Raw genomic sequence first — 6652 nt, 5'->3', positions numbered from 1 at the left:
CGTGATGTAAATTGTAATACATTGTATTAACGGAGGCTACCTGACCTAAGATTCATCAGGAATAGTCGGAATCTTTTGGTCTGGGAACCAGTCTAACGGGCCTCCGGAAATGGGAGGCCTGTTTCGCGGCATCCCCCGCCCACGCACAGAAGTGTATATAATTGCCTGCAATCAGTGACCCCTATTGTCCCTCTTTTGTTTGTACCTAACAGTTAGGAAGACCTCCCATATGTTTTGTACACGATCGTAAATTGGGGACCTTCGGGAATTGGGGACCCTATTGTCCTCTATTGTTCAACGTCCCTATTGAATGCAGAAACAAACTCACACACCCACACAGTGTGTATATTTGGCTGCATTCGGGCATTACTGACACATATGCCGTGAAGGTTGGTCCTAGTCATTCTAAACAAAAAACACAAGCCACATCATCAAGAATGAGTTTTGGGTCCTCTACTATTTCTTCTTTATATTAATGATATATGTAATACTTCAGACACTGTAACATTTTGTTTATTTGCAGATGATACAAGTTTGTTGTACACTCACGATAATGTAGATGAAGCAATTAGTAACCTAAATATGGAACTTGAAAAGATCAATACATGGCTTCTCGCAAATAAATTATCTATTAATGTCGTCAAGTCAAATTATATGATTTTTTGTGCCAATCAGTACAAGTACACACAATCTGTTCCTCTGAATTTAAAGGGAATATACATCATTTGCTTTTGCTGTAATTTTCAGAAATGGATGGAATTGGGGGTTGGAAATATAAAGCAAATATAGTTACACTAACTTTTTTGAGGTTTTGGGTTCGAAAATGCTATAAAAACCAAGAAAAACAATCATTTTCCTGTATCTGGTTCCCTGACTCCATATAAGAAGAAACAGAGCAGTTTACATACATTGGGGAATTGTGAGGTCAGGGAACCAGTCTAGCTGGCTCGTACCCGTTCATAGGTTTGTAATCGATTGCAAACAAGTGCGATGGTCAATTGGGGCCAGTATTTGAAAAAAAAAACCAGTTTTTTCCAACGCTGATCGGCCGATCAGCGTTGGAAATTGATACAAAAATACCACTTTTCTTGAAAATGACAGTATACCAGGTGCCATGATTTTACAGGATGCTTTACACTGTCATTCACTAACAGTCCAGCAAGGTATTTCAAAACGATTTGGTAGTTTTATTTTTTGATGTTTGCAAATGTTGTATTTTCCCTTTAAATAACTCAAGGCTTAATCAGGTTAAGATAACTAAATTCCTGGGTGTAACTATTGATGAAAATCTCACTTGGAAACATCATATTGATGAAGTAGCGACAAAAATATCAAAGAACGTTGGAATAATGAATCGTTTGAAATATTATCTTCCGAGTAAGATTTTATTAACATTGTATAATTCATTTGTTTTACCATACTTAAATTACTCAATCTTGACCTGGGGCAGTTTGCCATCTAAGTGTAACAAATTACTTACTTTACAGAAGCGAGCAGTTCGTTTAATTGCAAATGCTGGCTATCGTGATCATTCTGCTCCGTTATTTGCTAAATTAAATATATTACAATGTAATGACTTATATTACCTTAATTTAGGTAAATTAATGTTTAAATTTAAGCATAATCTACTCCCGTCCTGTTTTGATTCTTGTTTTACCTTAGCATCTAATGTTCATGTATATAACACCCGAAGTAGTGCTAAGGGAAATCTGTTTGTCCAATTTAACAGGACGTCAATGTCAAAAAACAGTGTGATTCATCAAGGCACCTTGTACTGGAATAGTTTAGATGATTCTCTTAAACTGTTACCCTCACTATCTGTCTTTGTCAAAAATTTAAAAACTCATTTTATCGAATCATATTCATAAATTGAAATGTTATATGTGCATTAATATTTAGGCCTTGTCTCACACACGTGTCCTGTCTGTCTACCGTTGTGTTTTGTTTGTCCCTTGTTACAGTACTTTGGTTGTATGGCTGTCCATAGGTAAGGGCACAAAAGCGTCTGCTCAACCTTATACCTAACTGTTGTCATTTAATTTTATACTTATTAGTAATCACTGTGTACATAACTGTCATATATATTACTACTGACCTTTCTTAATTTATACATGATTGTACATAATTGTAATGAATGACATCATTGAAATAAATGTTTCCAAGTAAATGTTTCCAAGACAGAAGTACAGGACCAACTTTTTACGAGAATGTGTTCAGATCGCCAACTGGGGACCCTCTATTGTTCAACGTCCCCTATTATGAATGCAGAAACAAACTCTAGGGTTTGGGTTGCCGAAGTCAATTGAGCGTGATAGGCCGACTGATATGGTTTGTGCACAAACCCCAGACGCTTGGGGTTTTGTGCAGAATGATTGGAGGACCATTTTTACGGCGATGTACTAGTAATGTGTTTAAAGCCCAGTGGACCCGGACCATAGTTTAAACTAGAGGTATATTGCGCTCCGAGAGCACGAACCTTAGTCGTCGATATCCGACGTGGGGTTATGGAAAAAGGCAGCAAAATTGTGATTTTTTTTAATTAAATCTGCATTCAACATCAAATCACAGCAATAGTGTTGTTTATTGGCCTCGGAACTTTTTAATCCACGGCGGAGTATCGGGCCGAATACGCGGCTAGCTTTACGCAGGTGGCACTGCCCCTGTAACAAATCGAAAGAACACCAGACGCCTCTTCAGCGGTTGTGCACAAAGTCTAAGGTAGCAGACCAGTAAATAAACTTCTATAGACCCCAATGGTAAATGCTCCCACTTCAAAAATTCGGGAAAAATACTCACAACTCTCCAAGGTGTTCGATTTTTATGAAAAATGTAAGGCCAACCCCTTGGAATTTTTGTCAATTTTCTTCCAAAAATGAAAATGCTCCAAACTTCCTGGAAAGACTCGTAAAAGACCCTGGAACACATTCCAACTCGATTTAGGGACAGATATATCATTAAAAAGAAATTCATATTTTGGCCAATTTTAATGAAAAACCCCTGCCCCCCTCTTTAACTGATAAATCGAGAATTTGTTAAGAAAGAAAACAAAAATTTGGGAAACATTTTTTTACTGTCCGAGAGAGTCCATGAGTGTCCGCTTTTGACAGTGCCCCTATGGTAGCAGACCAGTAAATAAACTTCCATAGACCCCAATGGTAAGTGCTCCCACTTCAAAAAATTCGGGGAAAATACTCACAACTCTCCAAGGTGTTCGAGACACACATCAAATTAAAGCGTATTTCAATTTTGGGGGGTCAACTGATGACTTTTAGGAGAAATTTCCATCTGAAGATGATCACCCCTGAAAATAGTCCTGAAGCCCATCGCCATTTTGAAAAACGATGCCTACACTCCATTGCAAAATAGAGCACTTTTAGGGTCCAAATTACATCCAAATTACACAGAACTGCAAGCTCCCAGTCCTGTGCACGGCTTCCACCCATATTTTTACAAACCCTCAAGTTCATGGCCCACAGCATGCTCAAATACTGAAGAATTTGAGGGCATGCAAATCGTGATTTGGCCGGCCTCAGCAATTTCGGACCGATTTACTGGCCTGCTGCACCTCGACTGTTTCCCGGCCCATGATGCACCTAAATATATATTTTTTTTAAGTCCAAAGGACAATGGGGTCTGGGGAAACGGACTAGTAGCCTGCACCCTTTTAAACAGCTATACAGCAGCTTTAATTATGTCTTTAGGTATAGGCCATGATAAGTTACCCCACTTTTGACACTTTCATTCGAGAACTTTATTGGAGAGCTAAATTACAGAAGAAAAACAAAGTCTTCTGAAATAAGTTTTTGTAACATGTTATTTTAATTAATGTAATATAATGTAACTATGTATTAAGTACGTATGTTTTTCTAAAAAATGTAAACAATGTTGCGAGAAATAAAAGCGCTAGACGCAATAAATGGAAAAAAAAATTTAAAAAAAATGATAAGTTACCCAGAATGCCATCCCCACATTCCTTTACAATATTCTGTGAAGCTCGCCAGCCCTTCCCGGCCCAGCGTCCTGGGCCCAAGCTGCACGGGGCGGGGGTACGAGCGAAGCGCTGTGCACATCGGTGTCATGAACAGCGCACCTAGTGTAATGCGGTGCATGTCCTGGTGTACATTTTAATAGTCGTTTTTTTTTTTTTTTTAATTAAGGATGAGAACTTCTAGTTCATATTATTTTTTACGAAAATAATGTTTGATAACAGGCTGACGAAGGACTGTTTGGAACAGCGAATGGAATATGCATATAGGCCTGATAAACAGTGTTAACAAACAAATCCGTAAAAAAAAAATCCTTTTCTTTTTAAAGACGTCCGTACGATTTTAAAATAGTAGTAGGGGAGTTGAGAATCTATGTATGTCCAAATACAAAGAGTAGAAGTCAGGCGCGGAACCCCTGAGAGAGGATTGAACCCCCCCCCCCGCCAACCCCCCACCCATGTTCTGACGCACACAAAAAATGTACATCTATCACAATTATAATAATTATAAGGTCTACCTGTCCGCAACAATCGAATATAAACATATATCCTTAACGGGCCTGAACCCTCCCCCCCCCCCGCCAAAATTCCTGGATCCGCCTCTGCACTCCTGATGTCTTTTTCAAAAAAGGCCTGCATGATAATAGTTTCCATTGTTGCGTAACGAGAGGTACGTTTAGCACACGTAGGCCTACGACTAACGAGGCTGCCGTATACAATTTTCCAAAGAAATGAAAACAGTGGGCTCATTATTGCCCGAAATGTCAACTTCTTTTCGTCCATGGAGCCCAAACAGAATGGACCCACCAATGTGCCACGTTTCTCCACCTATTATTTTTGAGAAGAACTCTAAGAAAGCCGAATGGCCTAGTGGTTAGATTCGCCTTTAACACATCGCGCGGGGCACGGGTTCGAATCCCGTCGGTGTCGTTTTGGTTTTAATCGCACCCGTTCAGTCATTATATAAGATGTTTAATTTCCCGTCGTAAATTACCAACGGTACCTTAGCTTAACCGGTAAGCACTGCTGCTAGTACTGTCCGTGAGTTCCAGGTTGGCGCCTTCGTACAGGTTCAGGGCATTTGGTCCACTCGGAGGATCAGGTTTAGGGGCCGCCCTGTTCCTCCCTTAGCTCTTTGCTTTTACATGGTGCCTGGCCCTCCGGGGTTATATGGATGGACAGAGAAGGAAGTGTGTATTGGTCGGGGACGCCGAGACCCCGGAAGAGAACTAAGGGATCGGCTGGGGCATTGTTATGGCTCAGACCGATCCCTGAAAGCTTGACTAGCACATAACTTTTTGATTTTTTTTTTATCCTCTATCTTTTATACTTTGGTTTAGTTTGATATTTGCATTTGCTCGGCAGATGTACGGTAGTTTTGAAAACGAAGCAGAGGTCTATGTCATGAATCAATGAATCATACTTGACTATCATTAAAACGGAGTTTCGTTCGATCAATACGACTACCATTATTAATGGCGCAATTTCCAATTGGACGTAAATACGCTATATTATACCGGGAAAAAATAAAGATGTACATTGTAATATGAACATTATTTACATCTTTCAAATAACGTTTCTTTATTTGTGAACATTCCCAACAAATATAGTAATTCGCAAAATAGGGGGGGGGGGGGAACGCGAGATAACAAAGTCCATCACCCTTACAACTGGAAATTCAAAATGAAAAACAAAGTCAAGTGGAATACAAGAATGTACATAAAATCCATTGCATGGGGCTTTTACGGACTTGCTGTTTTACAGTCAGAAACATGCAGCAGCGGATCCTGAGCAATTTTTTTTTTTTTTTGGGGGGGGGCTTGGGTTTGAACCCCTCCCCTGCTCTGACACAAAAAGTAAACCTATTCTACAGCGGTTATTATTTAACACTAGGCCTATATCACAGAATATCCATATACCCCCTAACAAAGCTGCCGATGTCCGTATTTTTGTGCAAAGTGGACATTATTACCAGTAAACAGTTTAAGCGTGTCAGAAAGGGGGGAGGGGGTGTTTCGCATTTTTTTTTCACGGAATTCTATGATTTTTTGGGGGACAGAACTGGGCATGGGTATCGCAAGGGGTGCAAGGAGGGGGGCGCTTGTCCCCTCCCCCCCCCCCCCCGAGAAAGGCCAAAAAAAAAATTAAAAAATAAAAAAGAGACGCGAAGTCATAGTGTAAATTTAATGAGCTGGGGGGGGGTGCAAAATGTCCTTGCCACCCCCTTTAACTGATAAATCGAGAATTTGTTGGGAAATACAAGCATTTTGGGGGAAATGTTTTTTGGCCCCCTCTAGAAAAAGTCCTGGCGACGCCCATGGAGGTGGGGGGACCCCCCTCCCGCAGATCCGCGCCTGCACCTCTTCGATCGTTTTGCGCAACACATGATCGAGTAGTGTGCAATGACATCGGGGATGACCCTGCATTTCTTCAGAAGCTTTCGGCAGCAGCACGTGCCTTCCGCTGCCGTCTCCTGCAAGGCTAACCCCTTGCAATTTTTGTCAATATTGGTCCAAAAATTAAAATGCTCCTAACTTCCTGAAAAAAATTGTAAGGAACCCTCGAACCCATTCCAACTCGATTTAGGGAAAGATATATCATTAAAAAGAAATTCATATTTTGGCCAATTTTAATGAAAAACCCCTGCCCCCCTCTTTAACTGATAAA

This window comes from Patiria miniata, unplaced genomic scaffold (assembly GCF_015706575.1).
Source record: "Patiria miniata isolate m_02_andy unplaced genomic scaffold, ASM1570657v1 HiC_scaffold_2, whole genome shotgun sequence".
NCBI lineage: Eukaryota > Metazoa > Echinodermata > Asteroidea > Valvatida > Asterinidae > Patiria > Patiria miniata.
Note: the sequence above shows the minus strand (reverse complement) of the source record.